Genomic DNA, 20,675 nt, shown 5'->3' on the forward strand with positions numbered 1-20,675 from the left:
TTCTCCACGTTTGTAAGTATGTCTTGCTCTGGTTTCCAAGTCGATTCTAAAAATTCTTTGAAATTTGGGTGGTCTATCCATGATTCTAAGAATCGAAATGGGCTGTTTGTTTTGTCTATCTCGTTGTCACTTGTTTGCATTAAAATTGGACAGTGGTCCGAACCTACTCTTTCGAGATGAAAACTGTTGTACCTGGATGTGATTCAAGCTACTTTTCGTTGACCAAATACCTGACCAGCCGCTGGTACAGATTTCCTCTCCTCCACGTGAACTCGGTGCAGACACTAAATTTTTGTCTCGTTTTTATTATTTTTATTAATATTATTAATATTTTACTACTATTATTAGTATTATTATTAATATTAATATTAATATTATTTATTATTATTATTAAATAAATATATATTACAAATTACAATCAGACCCAGAAGGCCCAAATAACAAACTCGGAGCCCAGATGGCCCAACAGTGACCCAAACATCGGCCTAAACTAGATGGAAACCCTAAACTCATTTAGGATTTCTGCTAGGGTTTCTAACCTTAACGCCGCCGCCGCCTCAAGCTTCCAGCCGTCGCTGTCGACGCCACTACTTCAACCAACTACTGCCAGGTGCCTCATCCACCTTCTGTCGCCCTTATCAAAGACTCCAGAATCACCAGCTGCCCCTCCACATGTTGAAATCTAGGGTGAGTCACCACCATGTTTGGTGACTCACCAAAGGTCGCCCCTTTATGATCGGTCCAAGACGAGCCCCGGTGGTGGCTATAAATCCATCGAACCTACAAGAAGAGAAGGGGGACAGAGAGAGCAGAACGAACCCAACAACAAGAAAAAAAACCCGAGCGGTGAGCAAAACCAAAGAGCCATTCGAAAGCAAGGAAAATATAGAGAGAAGAAATATACCTTGTCGGAGCCTCCAAACCGCCTTGGAATCTTCATTAACCGAAGGTAAAAAACTTCGGTGTTTTCCTTAGATCTAGGGCGATCTAAGAACTTTTAGGATGAATGAAAGCCAGATTAGGCACTAGGGTTGAAAAAGGAAGCGTTTGGTATAAATTTTCAAACTCCACGACGGCCGGCGGAGGTGACCAACGCCGAAACAAGGCGGTCGACCGATGACCATTTCCCTCTGGGCAGGAGATTTTAGAAAGAATGAGGAGAGAAAATTCATTCTCTCTTTCAGAGAGAGAAATGAAATGAGAAAATGAGAGCACTTAGCTCTTTAGGGCCGGTTGGGGTGAATTTATACCCTCCCCAAAACTACGTCGTTTTGGGGAGGGGCTTTTTAGTAAATTTGTGCAGGATTAAACCACATGCGTAGTCATCCTGGCTTTGTAAACTTCCATTTTGGTCACTGAAAGCAATTATTGAGTATTTTAATTCGATTTTTCAATTTTATTTTCTTTATAATTTAGTCCATGCTATATATATATGCTTATATATATAGGGTAAATACCGAATTTAGTCCCTTACAGTTTAGTAATTATTATTTTAATCTCGAAATATGAATTAAGGTTAAATTACCATTCTAATGCATGTCTTTTTAATAATTCGAATTAGAATTTTTAATCTTTATATTTTATATTTTAATCCTATAATTTTAGTTTTCTTTATTTTGTCATTGTTTTATTTAATTATATGTTTAATTGCATTTTAATTTAATTTGTATTATTATCCTTTTAATTTTAATATGTTTAAATCAATACTTTAAATATTATTTTAACAAATAAATATGTATTTAATTAAATAATAATGTTTATTTATTTTTAAATATTAGGAAAAAGCGGTCTTAAAATAACTAGACGTCCTATTCTGGTATTTTAAAAATAAATAAATATCTTATTTATAAAAATATATATATATATTTACTTTATTTTTATTATTTTTAATAAAAATCATTATATTCTTCTTAATATTTATTTATTTTTAATATCAAAGAAAAGGGCAGTCTTAATATAACTAGATGTCATATTCTGGTATTTTAAAAATAAATAAATATACTTCTTATAAATGTATATATATTTACTTAGTTTTTATTATTTTTAAGGAAAATTATTATATTCTTATTAATGTTTATTTATTTATTAATATTAAAGAAAATGCAGTCTTAAAGCAACTAGATATCATTTTCTGATATTTTTAAATAAATAAATGTCATATTTACAAAACCCTAAATATATATATATATTTATTTAATATTTTTTCCTTAGAAATATCAGATTAAATTTGAAATAACCTGATTGTAAATTAAATTCATATTCAAATTCTTAAATTCTATTATTAAAGACAATTTATAATCGACAGAGACCAATTTTGGGCGTTGTGGGGGTGCTAATCCTTCCCCAAACGTAATCGACTACGAATCCCTTTTTATTATTAAAAAGAATAAATTTTTAGTTAACACAAACTAGTTTATCTTTTAGCTGATGTTTTCTTAAAAACTCTTTTAAAAGATGATTTTTAGGTATTCGATCTACCTGACCCAAAAGGCTGATGGCGACTCCCAAAACATTTCAATAAAAACCATTTATCCATATTATTTTTCCAGCCAAGTAAAATTTCGTGTCCGGGCAAAAATCGGTTACGACAGCTTGGCGACTCCGCTGGGGACCCTGGTCAACCTAAGTCGATTATATGTTATCTCTATAATTAGAAATTGAGAATCCAATTTTATTTAATTTATGATTCTTTTGATTTCTTTCAAATTTTTTCCTTGTATATTTTTATATTTAATTGCTTTTTATTTTTATGTAAACATTTTTCCTCACACACAGCACTTGCATTTGCATAAACATAACTCTATATTGAGCTCTTTCCCTTTTAAGTGGGAGTGAAAGCGACATCTTCGTGAGAATTTATTCTCCGTGTTAGATCTAGCAAGTAGCTTTCGGGTTCATATATCCTATGTCTTCGTGAGAATTTATTCTCCATGTCAAACATAGGGAATGTGTCCCCTCGAATTGAACTCGATCCGCTTTAGTCTGTAATGGATTAGGATTGAGGGTTTGGCAGCCCAAGGGGGCACCAACAAGGACAGTTCGAGTACCTTTACTCTTAGAACTGAAACCCTGCATATAATAAACCTTAGAACTTCACCTGATCTAAGACAATGTTGAAACCCTGTCCATAGGTGTACACAAAGGAGAAATAAGCTCTAGCTTTTAATTTATTTAATTTATTATTTCTCTCTGAATAAATGCCTGCGAACTAGTAATCATGTGGTTAGGTTAATTTTTCCAAACAAAGCATGGAACTAGAAAGCATGAGGTTAGGATATATTATATACCATGATAGATAAAATCTTTTATTTCAATTAATTGGTACTAACTATTTTATTTTTTCTTATTTTTTTATTTTTCACTAACTTGTTTACTTTAATTTCTTTTGCTTGCATTGCATGATCATGGCATAACCAAAAGGTGTTGATTTGAAAGACTGTTCATCAAATTCGAAAGAATTCATAAATGGACAAAATAATTTATGATCAAGCAAAATATGACGCAACCATGGAATGGCATCCTGAGGAAACTCCGAGGATAGAGGAGAGCTATGCACCCAAAGATCGTATGCATATTGAGGAGCAAAAGGAGATACGAGAAATAAGAGAACAAATGTCCAAAATGATGGGTAGAATATCTGTTTTGACCAAAGGAAAAGAGACCCCTGTACAAAAAGAGATAGAGGTCAATGAACATAACCCTGCAATCTCAGATATACAAGGAACTTCGGATCTTAACCAATTTGAGAAATTACAGACAGTCATCATTCGTATTCACAAATTGCCTGGAGATACCAAAGAAATGGTGACAAATTTAAAAGCTCCCAGAGATGAGAAGAAATCATGTAATCTGAAATCGTCGAAGTTTAGTCTGCTCCCAACGTCTAAAAATCAGGTTCAATCCAAGACAAAAGGCGGTTCTCATTTTGATGCTATCCCTATATTATATAAAGAGTTGTATGAAAAGCTACTTGAAGCGCGATAAGTGGTTCTATACTACATAAAACCGTTCCAATCTCCGTATCTGAATTGGTATGACACCAACGTTTATTGTGAATATCATGTCATAGTTCAAGGACATACTATTGAGAATTGTATTGCCTTCAAACGTCGAGTCCAAAGTTTTTTGGATCATGGAACCTTACAATTTATGATAAATGATCGACCTAGTTTGGTAACTGAAGGTCATGCTAGATTAATACCAAAAGTGGTCAAAGGTAAGAATATCAGTAGGGGCACGCTGAGGTCTGAGGCTCAAATACGTCATTTAAAGATTGAAAATGATAAATTGAGCACCAAAATGGAAACCATGCAGGACGATTTCCAAAAGGTCAATCAAGCCTTTCAAAATGTTGGCATAGGAAACACCCCAGAAGAGTGGATAACAGGGGTCACCAAACTGAAAAAGAACTGCAACATAAATGAAGGACGAGCCAAGAAGTTTTCTCATGATTTACGAGTTGCAGAAGAAAAATGCAATACATCTATCAGTGAATTGAAAAGATGTCAAGTCGAAAATCAAAGGTTGAATAGTTCTATAATCAACATGGAAGCATCATATCAGATCCATCAGTATCAGATTGATACTGAATTAAAAGCCACTATAGCCAAGAACAAGGCATTGAAGAAATGTTTAGATGATTATGGAGATCTTGTACGAGAACTTCTTGAACATAAAGATTCTCTCACAAGAAAAAATGAACAACATTGTTTACAATTTCGAGAATTGACACAGAAGATGAAGGAAAAAGGCAATATCATGAAGGAAGTTGATGCTCAAGGAAACAATGTGGCTCATAAGCTGGTGGACTTAGCTGGCTTTACAAGAGAATTAAGGCAAATTGATAACTCCACACCTGAGCATGAGTGGAAGTTAATTTGGCTCTTAAGGGAAATAGAGAAATTAGGAGTGAAAGCTATCCCCTACATGTAAAAGTTTTGTTTGATGCACCGAAACTTTTGTGTTCAATGAAATATGTTTTAAGATGATCACTCTTGAATAACACATTTTCATACATGTATGTGCATTTCACATCTTTGCATTTTCATTTTGTATTCATACTTTTATGTTTGCTTTTGCATTGCACAGTTTGCATTCTCATTTTTTACATTTTCGCATTTACATTACAATTTTATTTAAGTATTGGTATATAAATTAATTATAAAAACATGTAAATAATTCATGAAAGGTTTCTGTAACAGTAAAACCAAGATCATTCATTTATATTACTGTACCATCATCATGAAAACAATGGAGGAATCTTGTGAGGGACTACAAGATCAGTATCCAGGACAATTGACATGGTTACCTCATGATACAAAGAAAAAAGCATCGAATTCAGTACCAGATGAATCAAATCAAATTATTCAGGGGATGTCATCTGATAAAGAAGAGATAACTGATAAAGAACAACCATGCTATCAGATTGAAGAGTCGAGAATGATAACCTATCCTGGGGCATCCCAATCAAACCCAAAGAATAACCTCATTAATTATTCACAATATGAGGAGAGATTTAAGAGGGCATATGAAGCAATCAAAAATATGAAAGGTGTTAGTGCCCACCACAAAGAATTAGAAGCAAGATAGCTCAGCTTGGTTCCAGACTTGGTTATTCCCCATGAATTCAAAATGCCTGATTTTGAGAAATATGATGGCACCAGTTGTCCCCTAATCCACTTGAGAATATTTTACAGAAAAATGGAAGGATATTTAAGTTCTGATGATCTGTTAATTCACTCTTTCCATAATAGTCTCGTTAGCCCAACAGTAGTCTGGTACAATCAGTTGACCCAAGTACAAATTAAGAGATGGGTAGATTTAGCTGATGTATTTTTGGGACAATATCGGTATGTTAAAGGCTTAGCTCCAAGACATATGGATCTTCAAAGAGTAAGGAAGAAAGCCAATGAAAGGTTTCAAGAGTATGCCTTAAGATGGAGAGGAGTGGCAGCACAAGTTCAACCTCCCATGTTAGAAGAAGAAATATCACATATGTTTCGTGATTCCCTTCCCGCTCCTTTCTTTGAGTTAATGTTGGCAAATCCGACGAAGGAATTCGAAAATCTTATGATAAATGAAGAATTAATTGAGAATGTAATTAGCAAAGGAAACTCAAAAGTCACATCTAAGAGCCTGACGGATCAAAAAGCGAAAGCTGATGATATGAATGAGTGTCGTATCCAGAGTCCCCGCAATTACAAAAGAAAAAGAGAAAATAGTTGTTCGGATCGACCAAAGAAAATCACACGATCAAGAAAAACTCTGGAAGTGTTCCAAACTTCTATTTCAGACTTGTACCCTCATTTGGTTAAAGGTCGATACATCACACCAAGACTAATGAAAGTGCCACCAAACCCTTCTACTCATAGCTATGATCAAGGTAGTGTTTGTGATTTCCACTTGGGGGTATCTGGGCACTCAACAGAGAGTTGTTGGTCACTGTTAAAAGAAATAAAGACGCTCGTTGACAAAGAAGTCTTGACACAAGAAATGAGGGGCAAATAAGGATGAAAATCCTGGGCCAATTACACACCCAACATTCATGGAATGATGAGGCATGATAAATAAACAAGTGGAAGTTGTTATCTACCACTGTTGTACCTTTCTACTTTCAGCATCTTGTTTGCACATGTTTTTTGTTCCTTTCTCTGTCTTGTTGTGATAAATAAATTTTTCTTGCTTTTATGGTTATGAGCAAGGAATTAAATTTTAATCTTGAAATTTTTTAGTATCAAGTAGATTAAATATTCTTTTTCAAGAATTATAGATCTTTGGCAAGTGATAAAATTATACCTTCCGTCCAATGCCAATTACTTGACCCTTACTAAAATCAAATCTTAACCATACATTTATCTGAGACTTAGAAATAATGTCTCTACCTGTTTTTTAGACACCAAATCCATATGTTTACCTTCTCGGGTAGAGTTGATTAGTTTATAACATTCCACCATATACACGACTTCAAAAGTCACACATTTGTCCTACCAAATACAAAACCATCATGAACCAAAAGACCTCAAAAGAACCAAACTTTCAATTATCCGTGAATCTTCCTGCAAGAAGAGACGAGATGAGGCATCATGGACCAACTTATCGAAGATAATTTTGAGTAATTGGGGCATACTTGAAGCAAGAAAAAAATGGATTGATTTGAATAATTATATCATACATTAATTACATTGTTTTTATGTAAATAAAGTTAATCTTGAATATTCATCCCCCTGGGGATACCTCTTTTTACAAAGGCTTCTGTGTATGAGATGACAAACGACATTGTTTCATTTATCCCTTCGCAAAAGGAGAAAAATATATCCCTTGTTGTCCCCATTTGAGCCTAAATGATTTTTTTTCCTGATTCAACCTTAACCAAGGATCACCCTCTACATTGGGGGGCAAGAAGAAGGATATCTGCTCACAGGAATAAAAATTGTCAATCACGAAGGCAAATCTTCATGAAATGAAAAAAGTTTTGAACTACAAAGTAGATCAAATACAAAGTGCTTGAAGATCAACTCATTCAAGAATAACGAAAGAATTTCTGAAATACAAGAAGAAAATGAGGTGCTCAAAGCAATTGAAGTCCTATACTCATCAGAAAAAAAGGAAAGAAGAAAAAAGAAATTGAATCAAGATGGGTGACTCATTGAGCCTCAAGATACAATGTTGATCAAGTGCAATCAGTTCAAAGATTCATATTCAACAAGAAATGTAAGAGAAATGCTGGAGATATAAGAAAATGGAAATAAGCCTAAGAATTGGCAATCTAAAGGGATTCAGAAAAAGAAATGATGAAAGGCAAGTAGCAAAGCAGATCCAAGTCAAGCAAGTCAAGATTGAAAGCATCAGAATGAATTGATCATTGGTTCAATTACCCTTAAACACTTGTTTGGGCCTTTTTATTCCTTTCTTTAATAACCATGAGCCCTGGCCTACGTTACATACCTGAAAAGTCCATTCTAATCATACATGGATTTGTATGTGAAAGAGACTGTCTCTAGATTTCATTTTGCTTCTCAGGATTGATTTTTATTCGCAAAAATTAGTTTTTAAAAACTTTAAAGCATGATGTGAAAAATGATAAAAGGGGGTTCAAGACGTAGAATTTCTAAATAACATCTTGAAACCAAAGGAGGATTCGAGTCAAAAACCTAAAAAGGTGGCTCAAATATTGAATGGTTCCACAACGACATAAGAGACGATCTTAAGCTCTTGATGAAGCACCACACATCCCAAAGACATTCATGAGATTCTGGAATCAAGGAGTATTTATGAAATGAGCATAACAACCATTTTTTCAAGTTAGTGAAAGTTCAAAGATACATATATGCTGGAACAACCTGAGAGACCTTACCTTACCAGAATCAACATACACCTTAAATCAGTCAATGATTTTGACACTTGCCATAGGACTATGATTTTTTATTTAAAATTGTAGTTGATTTATTTGATATTCATTAAAATCATGTTTTATGATTTGATTCAATTGTGAACATGTAAGGAGCAATACTTTACAAAATTCTTTCATTCTTTGATAAAGAAAGGAGAAAAAACATTTTCAAACAGCACATTCTCAAATGAGGAAGGTCCTTGAAGCAAATGTTGCCTATTCTACCTCTATTGTAGAAAAAGAATAAGCAAGGCCAGAATGATGAAGCATTCTTGAAAGCAAGTGGTCTAAGAAGCCAGAAAGTCTGGAGAATTGAACTGCCATCAATCCATGTCTCCTAGAAGATCTTCCAATCACAAAGCCATAAGTCTCATTAGGTGTATTATGAGAATGAACAAATCCACCACTTGCACTCTGGTTATACCGAGATGCTGGCTCAAGTCTTGATACATCATTGTTACTTCTTCCATGCCGATCATTTTCTTTGTCAAGATTATATTCATTATGTCCTTCAAAAGATTACTAAACTTGAACTTGAGAACTTATGGCACAGAATATGACATTGGAACAGGTTCTACACTTATAGACCTTTCATATTGGGTAACATTGGTTATAGGATTCCAAAAGTAGAGATAACCAGTTTTACTATCAGCCAAACCTTTCCATGGTTCGGGAAGAGTGGGATATGGCAGTGCGTATCTTGGAGAAACAGAAAAGAAAGTCATTGTAGCAGCTGTTGCAAGAAAAGATGCCAACAAAAATCTTCTAGTCCATCCCTGTGATGTTTATTTCTTCCAGTAAGGTTGTTATACGGGATGCCATTGACAACAAGGTTGAATCCGCCAAATCTACTCATCAATTTCTCCAATCGATCACCAATCAGTTCTTGCACCTTTGCTTTTAAAGGTATGTCGAGCCAGTAAAGGGCAACATTTGTAACACCAATCCCAGAGAGAAGAGGTAGAACATTGATACCCTTGGGGAACATGTTTCTTAAGACCGAAAGATGATAAGCCATTGTGTCGACCTAGAATGGATTACCAAGCGATTTATACCACTCTATCCGACTAGATCCCTCCAGATCCAAAAAAATGGTCACCTCATTCAGAAGAGGCACTTATATCAGACATTTCTGTTAGAATGATTGATTACTTCTTAAGTTTGTGACAACATGAAGGATAATTCCTAAAATTACTTGACAACACTGTTGTTTAGTGACACCAGAATGAGAGTATTCAAGATAAACATATTTAGGACATCGTGAAAGCTCACATCAGTACAAAAAGTTAAGGCATTTTGAAGACTCGTATCAGTAAGAAAACAATTTTGAATGCATTTTGAACGTTCAGATCAGCAAATGTTGGGGCATGCTGAAAGCCCATTTCAACCAGAAATATAATATTGAGACATTTTGAATGCCTAATTCAAACAGAAATGATCCATGTGGGACATTTTGAAGGATCGCATCAACAAGAAGCAAATTTTGGGGCATGCTGAAAGCCCATTTCAATCAGAAATAAGAATGTTGACGCATTTTGAACATTTGTATTAGCAAATATTGGGACATACTGAAGACCCATACTATCTTGTGGAAAAATCATTGCTTTGAGCAAATATTTCCAATAAGACAGAAAGGAATGAAGAATAAAAATAGTGAAACGTTAACAGTAGAACTGACTATACATAATTACTTTGTTCATCAGGCAGTTATATTAGGGTCCTATTGTTGAACAAATATCTACTCAACGAGTACGATTTCAAATACCCAATATTCTTAGCCATGTGTCACATGACAACATGTTCTTTGTTAAGTTACATCATGGTTGCATGGATAAAGATGATCCCCATACAGACCATTCGATCCAGGGTTCAGTTCCTCAAAATCTCGACTTTGAATTTTGTATTCTGTGTATCAGTGATGATTGGACATATTTCTTTGAGATTCCTGGCAGTTAGTTTCAATCATGATGTTGAGGCTACGAAGTCGTTTTCACATCAGTTTTCGTTTACTTGATGACATTGAAGAATGAGGCTCAACTTACGCATATTACCCTTATTCCCGTTGTTATTGGGGTTATCATTTCCAGTCAAGATAAACTGAATTTTCATCTATTTGGTTTTATCATGTGCATTTCATCTCCAACAGTAAGAATTCCATGGACATCCTTCTGTACATGGCGCCTATAGCTGATGTGTTTCTACTTCCTATAATACTCATTATGGAAGAAAACGTGATTAATATCACCCTTGCCCGAGATGATATCAAGATCAGTTGGTATTTCTTATTCAATTCGGCACTAGTATATTTTGCGAATTTGACCAACTTTTTGGTCATGAAACACACCAGCATCCCATTTGTAATCCCACTGAGTTTTGTTCTCAAGTGGTCTTGTAACATCATACAAAAGCTTTAAACACTATGCAAAGAGCGTTATTGATGATAAATCTGGGCAGAAGCCACAGGAAAGGATGAATGTGTTTTCAAATGCTTTACTAACATCTAAGCAGAAGCCACAGGAAATGATGATTGTGTTGTCAAATATTTTATGAACCAGTGATTATGGTGCTGAACCAAGGTTGTGATCCTATTGTTTTCATTTATGAATGAAAGATAAAGTCTGTCTTCTTCAACCCCAAGGTTAGAAGTGAGATATGATGAAGATTTCTTTCCATAGAAGGAAGGCTGAAATTTTAACAACAAGAAACTAGTGGAGCCAACTAAGATTGAACAATAGGTTGTTGTTAAACATCTTGACATGATATGGTCAAAGTTGCCTTGTTCGAGATTTGATTAGATGTGGAGACATGAAAGGAATTAGGATAAATCCTCCTTGTGATATGTTTCAAAAGTCAAATCAGAACAGACTCTACTCTCTTAAGTAATCTCTGTTGAGTTTAGCATATCTACATTCTTCAAAGATGATAGATTATTTTTTTCAAAGATGATAGATTCTCTTTTCAAAGATGATAGATTCTCACTTCAAAGATGATATATTATCTTTTCAAATATGAAAGTTTTATTGGATTTCTACACAAATCCAAGCAAAGAAAGTCGATGTTCATAATTCTGATTACGGCAAAAGTTCCATAAATGAAACATTTCTTCTAAGACTTTCATGAAATAAAGAAGACACAAATATACAGATTGATCAGATGATTCTTCATAAATATAGCATAAGTTGCTACACTGATATCCAAAGGCAACCCTGGAAATAAATGATCAAGTGAAGGAAGACCGAGTTCACCACTTTGAAGTCAAATGAAGATTGCATCAATATTCATGCATTCATAAGAACATCATTTGCACAATAAACAATGCATTACATTGATACATTTGATTGCATTCAAACATAAGGTTTTTTCAGATTTTCGTATGAAAAAGAAGATTCATGATAAAAAATACCTTAAAGAAAAAGGTAGAATTCAAAACCTCTAATGCAGGAATCACACAAACATCTGAATAATAGATGATCGCAATCAACAAATATAGCATTATTTTGAAATGGGGCATGTTACCCAATCAACAAGTTATTTTGAAAAATGAGAAAACGATTTCCAAAGTTTCTCATTCAATCTTTTCTGAAAATGAAATTGTTGAATAGTAAGGAAATGATTTCCAAAGTTTCTTACTTAGTAAACTATTTCCCACATCTGTAAGACCTACAGTGCATGATGTTTTCAAAACCTTCGGGTCATCTGTAAGACCTAAAGTGCATGATGTTTTTAAAACCTTCGGGTCATCCATAAGACCTACAGTGCAGGATGTTTTCAATAAAAGCCTTCGAGAGCTTTTTGATATTTTCAAAGCCTTCGGGTCATCTGTAAGCCCTTCAGTGCATGATGTTTTCAAAGCCTTCGGGTCATCTCTAAGACCTACAGTGCATGACGTTTTCAAAGCCTTCGGGTCATCTGTAAGCCCTTCAGTGTATGATGTTTTCAAAGCCTTCAGGTCATCTGTAAGACCTACAGTGCATGATGTTTTCAAAACCTTCAGGTCATCTATAAGCCCTTCAGTGCATGATGTTTTCAAAAAGCCTTCGGGATCTTTTTGATGTTTTCAAAACCTTCGGGTCATCCATAAGACCTACAGTGCAGGATGTTTTCAAAAAGCCTTTGGGAGCTTTTTGATATTTAAAGCCTCCGGGTCATCTGTAAGACCTACAGCGCAAGATGATAAGACCTTAGGGCCATCCATAAGACCTACAGTGTAGGATGTTTTCAAAAATCTTTCGGGAGCTTTTTGATATTTAAAGCCTCCGGGTAATCTGTAAGACCTACAGTGCAAGATGATAAGACCTCAGGGCCATCCATAAGACCTACAGTGCAGGATGTTTGCAAATGAGATTTTAAGAAATTGATTTTCAAAGGTTTCTTGATCTTAAATCCTACGGGTCATCTGTAAGACGTACAGTGCAAGATAATAAGACCTCAAGGCCATTCTTAAGACCTCTGGGCATAATGTTTTCAACATTTCCATCCTAATCAATAGAAGTCGATTGAACAAAAATTTATTGTCTTTTTCGTCTTTGCCCTATTCTTGTTAACATAAGAATGGGCAAAGAGGGGCAGCTATATACACTAAATTTTTATCTCGTTTTTATTATTTTTATTAATATTATTAATATTTTATTACTATTATTAGTATTATTATTAATACTATTAATAATAATAATAATAATAATATTATTATTATTATTTATTATTATATTAAATAAATATATATATTACAAATTACAATCATACCCAGAAGGCCCAAACATCAAACCCGAAGCCCAGTAGCCTGAAGCCTAGATGACCCAACAGTGACCCAAACACCGGCCCAAACCAGATAAAAACCCTAAACCTATTTAGGGTTTTTGCTAGGGTTTCTAACCCTAGCGCCGCCGCTGCCTCAAGCTTCCAGCCGCCGCTGTCGATGCCACTGCTTCAACCAACTGCTGTCAGGTGCCTCAGCCACCTTTTGCCACCCTTATTGAAGACTCCAAAATCACCAGCTTCCCCTCCACATGTCGAAATCTAGGGTGAGTCACCACCATGTTGGTGACTCACCAAAGGTCGCCCCTTTATGACCGGTCCAAGGCGAGCCTCGGTGGTGGCTATAAAGCAATCGAACCTGCAAGAAGAGAAGGGGAACAGAGAGAGCAGAACAAACCCAACATCAAGAAAAAAAACCCGAGCGATGAGCAGAACCAAAGAGCCATTCGAAAACAAGGAAGAAAAAGATATAAGAAATATACCTTGTCGGAGCCTCGAATTCGCCTTGGAATCTTCATTAACCGAAGGTAAAAAACTTCAGTTTTTCCTTAGATCTAGGGCGATCTAAGAACTTTTAGGATGAATGAAAGCCGGATTAGGCACTAGGATTGAAAAAGGAAGCGTTTGGTGTAAATTTTCAAACTCCACGGTGGCCGGCGGTGGTGACTGGCACCGGAACAAGGCGGCCGGCCGATGACCATTTCCCTCCGGGCAGGATCTTTTAGAAAGAGTGAGGAGAGAAATTTCATTCTCTCTTTTAGAGAGAGATATGAAATGAGAAAATGAGAGCACTTAGCTCTTTAGGGATGATTGGGGTGAATTTATACCCTCCCCAAAACTACGTCGTTTTGGGGAGGGGCTTTTTAGTAAATTTGCACAGGATCAAACCACACGCGTAGTCATCCTGGTTTTAAAAACTTCCATTTTGGTCACTGAAAGCAAATATTGAGTATTTTAATTCGATTTTTCAATTTTATTTTCTTTATAATTTAGTACATGCTATATATATATGCTTATATATTTAGGGTAAATACCAAATTTAGTCCCTTATAGTTTAGTAATTATTATTTTAATCTCGAAATATGAATTAAGGTTAAATTACCATTCTAATGCCTGTCTTTTTAATAATTCGAATTAGAATTTTTAATCTTTATATTTTATATTTTAATCCTATAATTTTAGTTTTCTTTATTTTGTCATTGTTTTATTTAATTATATGTTTAATTGCATTTTAATTTAATTTGTATTATTATCCTTTTAATTTTAATATGTTTAAATCAATACTTTAAATATTATTTTAACATATAAATATATATTTAATTAAATAATAATGTTTATTTATTTTTAAATATTAAGAAAAACGGTCTTAAAATAGCTAGACGTCCTATTCTGGTATTTTAAAAAATAAATAAATATCTTACTTATAAATATATATATACATTTACTTTGTTTTTATTATTTTTAAGAAAAATCATTATATTCTTATTAATATTTATTTATTTTTAATATCAAAGAAAATGGCAGTCTTAATATAACTACATGTCCTATTCTAACATTTTAAAAATAAATAAATATCCTGCTTATAAATGTATATATATTTACTTAGTTTTTATTATTTTTTAGGAAAATTAGTATATTCTTATTAATATTTATTTATTTATTAATATTAAAGAAAATGCAGTCTTAAAGCAACTAGATGTCATTTTCTGATAATTTTAAATAAATAAATGTCATATTTACAAAACCCTAAATATATATATATATATATATATATATATATATTTCCTTAGAAATATCAGATTAAATTTGAAATAACCTTATTGTAAATTAAATTCATATTCGAATTCTTAAATTCTATTATTAGAGACAATTTAAAATCGACAGGGACCAATTTTGGGCGTTGTGGGGTGCTAATCCTTCCCCCAAATGTAATCGACCACGAATCCTTTTTTATTATTAAAAAGAATGAATTTTTGGTTAAACGCAGACCAGTTTATCTTTTAACTGATGTTTTCTTAAAAACTCTTTTAAAAGATGATTTTTAGGTATTCGACCTACCTGACCCAAAAGGCCGATGGCGACTCCCAAATCATTTCAATAAAAACCATTTATCCACATTATTTTTCCCGCCAAGTAAAATTTTGTGCCCGGGCAAAAACCGGTTACGACACTCGGATCAAATGAAATCGATGTCGTGGAGTCATGTATCAAACACAAATTCTGCAAAGCCTTTACTTATTCTAGATCCTCTCGGAACCCCTCAATTCCTTTCTTCTTTCCTAAGTATTACATTGAAATCTCCACTTACCATCCATGCATCTGTGTTCCCGAGATCTAGTTCTCTAAGCTTATTCCACAATAGCTTCATTTGTTCGAATTGAGGGCTAGCGTAGACTATTGTAAATAATATCCATATTCCATTGTCATTGTTTTTTATTCTCCCATGCACGAACTGGTTTGAAATTTTCAGTATCTCTATGTTTATATCATTCCTCCATAGGATCATGACAACTGTTGTTTTGGTGTCAAAATAAATTCCTTCTTCTCAATTAATAAATAAAAGAAATACGTAGTAAATAGAAGTAAGGGTCAATCTATAGGGACTTAGAAAAAATCCAAATTTATGTCTAAATTGTTTTAACTAGACGAAAAGTAGTAAGGGGTTTTTGGTAAAATGTGATTAAGTAAAAAAAGATATTAAATAAAAAGCAATGTTAAGTGAAAATAAGAAAATAAAGAATGTAACGTTGAAATTGAATATGGTAAAAAATAGCCTCAAGCCTCGCTTTGACTCAATTTCCTTTAGATTGTCGAATTAGATTTTCCCTTCGGGATTCACGTCGGTTACTTTGTCTACAAGGGCAATCCTCGCAACTCTATTTTGTATATCGAATACCCAATTCAATCTTTGATTTCGACTTCGGAAACTGATCTGATAAACACCAGTTTTTGTAGATCAATTATCGTTTAAGTTTGTGAAGACCGAATCGAATTGTTGCTTCAATAACCACTAATTCCGATCTCAATTCCCTCTTGGTAAGGCTATCTCGCCAAGTGTGTTCCCAGGAAGTCCAATGTGCTTTCAATAAGCCGATCCTTTATCCCACACATTTAATCGCAACAACCTCTTGACCAAAGTCAATCTTTGATTTTGAAAACTATTTTGATTTTGAAAATAAGCGAAGAGATTGAGAGAGATATTCCGAAGTTATTAAGGGTTTATTTTAATTCTCCCGTTGGAATTGAGTCATCGCTTCAGCTCTCGGTTTATGAGAAAATTAGCTAAGCATGACCAAAACCATACTTAGCATATTTAAAAATAAAGCTTAAAAATAAAAGGAAAAACTGATTGAAAAATAAAATAAAAAGAGAGAGCTTTAATAAAACTAGAAAGATCAAGAATATTGTAATTTGAGTTGTCTGTTTAGGCTTACCCCAAGGGGTATTTATAGCCTCCAAAAACCTAGAGATAAACAAAGAAATTAAAATAAAATAATCCTAAAGATAATTGTTTTTTTTATAAATTCAAACTTTCAAATAAGTCTCATAATGCAACTCTGCCCGTCGTCCATCTTCCAGAAGGCGGACTGACTAGATCTTCTAGAAATTGCCCGTGTCATGCCCAGAGTCGTGTCCATGTCTCCAGTCGAGACCAAATAATAATAAAAATACAGAATGCGCCCGTTTTACCACTAAGTCTGGAAAGTAAGATCCTGCACGAAAACAAGCATAACACAACCAAATCAGCATCAATAAATCCATAAGATCGAAGAATTAATGAGCAAATACTATCGATTCTGAACACTCATCAAATTCCCCCTCACTTATCTCATGCTTGTCCTCAAGTATGATATAATCAAATCGGTCAAAAATTTCATTGACATTTCTTTGTTAAGTTTCACATTAAAGGAAGCAAGGTAGAGACCGCAATAATTATTCAAGTCAAGATATCAATCAATTGGAACAAGTCAAATGCAATTGTAACATACATTCATTCATCAATCTCAATACTTATAACTCAACACCTTACCGGGATTCACTCAAATAACTCAATGTGTTTGGGGTATAGAAACACTCAATGTCAGAACTGACACGATATTACCATAGGCCTACAAGTAAATTAAATATCCACTACTAAAAAGAACACGAAGCATAAATCAAAGGGTCTTTGATTGGTTGTTGTCGACACCGTTTTTCGCTCGGGCAGGGAAAAACTTAGTACAGCTTGGGAGTTTTTATTTGAAAATGTTTTGAAATGTGAAGAGTCGCCATCAACCTTTTAGGTTAGGTAGGTCGAATAACTAAAATTTTCTTTTAAATAATTTTTAAGAAAACATCATTTTAAAAGATAAATCAGTCTACGTGTAACCAGAGATTCATTCTTTTTGTAATAAAAAAGGGGTTTGAGGATCGATTACGTGTAGAGAAGGATAAGCACCCCCACAACGCCCAAAATTGGTACCCCATCGATTATAAATTGTCTCTAATAGTGGAAATCTAAGAATTCAAATACAAATTTAAGTTACGATCCCATTATTCCAAATTCAACCATGCAATATTTATTGAATGAAAAATTCTAAGGAGAAATAGAAAATATTCTAATATTTCCAATCGAAGATAAAATATTCCCTAAAATACTTTAGGACGAATATTTCTCTTTCCAACTGAAATAAAAAGAATATAATAATTTCGTCCAAGAACTCAATATTAAAATAATTTGATTCGATCAAATAAAGAAATTAAGCCAATTTATCCAAATTATATATGATTAGAAAAGATAAGGGATATTCAATTATTTAAAAATATCGAGACCTAATCCCTAATAAAATTAAGCGAATTGTCTCAATAAGTTTAAATAAGTGAATATTTCTTTTCCCTTCAAACTTGATTAATTTTAAACATAATCGACTTTTTTTGGGTTTTTCTAGTGGGATATTTATTTTAAAACATCGGAATAAGATATCTAGTTACTTTAAGATGGTCACTTCTTAATATTTTGAAATAAATAAATATTACCATTAATCCAATTATGTAAACGGTTGAGTTATGCTTATGAGGCTTTCATATATATTTATAGGACTAAAATGAAATGAGCAGAAAATAAAGAGCAATAATTAAAGTACTAAATTTAAAGTATTGAAAAATAAAGGACATAAATAAAAAAAATTAAAGTAATAAAATTAAAGGATTGAAATTAACCTAAATTAAAAGGCAAATCAAATAAATTAAATGCCATTAATAGAAATAATATAACCAAATTAAAATTAATTATAAAATGCATAGTTAAAATCAAATAATAATTATAGTGACCAAATTAAATAAAAACGAAATATATAGTCCAAAACAACAATAAATAAAGCTGGAAATTAAAGGATTAAAATAGAATAAAATATTAAAATAGTGAATCAAATCATAAATAAAAGAGTGATTAAAACATAAAAAATACAAATATCACATCAAAATCATAATAAAATAATAACATAACACAAGCAGTGATTAAAATGATTAAACGTAAAAAATAGTGACTAAATTCGAACAAATCAAAAGAAACATATCACAATTAAGACAAATAAAATACGGATAAGTGACTAAAATAATAGTATATGAAATTAGTATGCCAAATTCAAAATAAATACAACAAAGAATATGATTAGCGACCAAAATGTAAAAAAAATGGTAAAGATAGAGGGACCAAAAATGAATTAACCCTTACATTAGGGCCAAAACTCAAGACACGCCAAACTTTGGGGGACCACCATTGTGATTTGTCCTTAAGCACAGTGACAATAATGCAACACGTTGGCAAAGTATGAGGACCTAAGAGCAAATAAACCAACAAGTTAACACTCAGAAAATAAAAATGGAAAATAGCAAGATAATTGCATAAATTTAAAATAAAATGAAATAGGTGACCAAAATGAAAACTATAGGAACTTATGAGGATCGCTTAAGGGATTAGACCCTTCAGATCCTAAAATGTGCGTTTGGGAGCCCAAAACAACGCCGTTCGGTCTGCTATATATATACCCCTTTTCTTTTCTTTTTCCTTATTTTTTCTTAACTCTCTCTCTCTTATCATTCAAATTCTCTCCCATCTCTCTACTTTCCCAGAAATCGGCGAAGGTGTCGTCGCAGACCACTATGTCGATCGCCGTTCGATGCAGTCTCTGGTAGCCAATGACCACCAAATTTCAAGGTTTAGGCAGTCCTTGGTGTCGTGAAGTCGGATCGAGGCTTAGTTTTACGAGATTAGGCCCTCAACTTCACGAAAAAAGGCCGAAAGCGTTTCGACTTCTTCCTCGTCGATCTTCTCCATCAGCTGTTGGATCGCCTCCGTCTCAAGATATGTTGCTCGTCTCATTGGTACACTTATCCCCACCGTTCGGGTTAGCCACAGGAGGTCCCTAACGCAGGTGAAAAGCTTGACCGAAAGGTATAATCCTTCTCATTTCTCCCCTTTTTTGTTTAATGAAAGAGCAATAATAAAAAATAGAAATGCTGCTATTTTTTTATTTCATTCAAAAAATTTCTTTCATTACATTGCTTTTGGGTTCTTATAAAACCCTCTACCAGAATTGTTACAACAATTTTGGAAATCAAATAAATTGATTGCGTGGAGACAATTTTGCAGGGCATGGGGTTACTGTTGTTGGCAGGTTGGTGGCAGCAGCATGTACTTGGGTAGGTGCACGGTAGTGGTTAGTTATTGTTTGGTGGCAGGGGTGAGGCAGCAGCAGGGCATGGCATGTTGTTTGGTTTTGGTAAAAAAAAATTGGTGCATAGAACTACCCCTCTTTGCTCGTTGTTGTGGAACATGAATGAAGCAAAGACATAAATCACCAATTTTTCATCTAATCAGATTGCCAAACACTTGAGCTTCAAGTTCTTCTTATCGGATTGCCAAACTCTTCACTGGGATGTTAATCCACTATGTTCCGCGATGGTTGACCCAAGGTGATGCTAATCCAACTCCTTATGTGATGGATTTGAGTGAAATGAAAATGTTGATCCACCTTCTTTTGTGATGAAATTGAATGAAATGTTGGTGTGGTTCCAACTCCTTATGCGATGGATGAGCCATGTATTGGTGTTGTTCCAACTCCTTATGTGATGAAAATAAGCTAAGGTTGAACAAGTTCTTCTCATTATGAACTTTTTCTCCATTATCGGATGAGTTCTTCTCATTATGAACTCTCCACTGGAATGTTGGTCCCTCAAGTGAGGTGTTGATGATTCGACTCCATATGCGATTAATCGAGTTAAGGTTGAACAAGTTCTTATCATTATGAATTTCTTTTCCCTCATCGGATGAGTTCTTCGTTATGAACTCTCAATTGGAAATTTTGATGTGTTACTGATTCGAAATGTCGTGAATCGAGCGATAGGTCGAACAAGCTCTTCTTATTATGAACTTCTTCTCTTTCATTGGATGAGTTCTTCTCATTATGAACTCTCCATTGGAAATGTTGATCCCTCGAGTGAGGTGTTGTTGATCCAACTACATATGTGATGAATCTAGCTAAGGTTGAAC

The sequence above is a fragment of the Hibiscus syriacus genome, unplaced genomic scaffold (genome assembly GCF_006381635.1).
Source record: "Hibiscus syriacus cultivar Baekdansim isolate YM2019G1 unplaced genomic scaffold, ASM638163v2 tig00110387_pilon, whole genome shotgun sequence".
NCBI lineage: Eukaryota > Viridiplantae > Streptophyta > Magnoliopsida > Malvales > Malvaceae > Hibiscus > Hibiscus syriacus.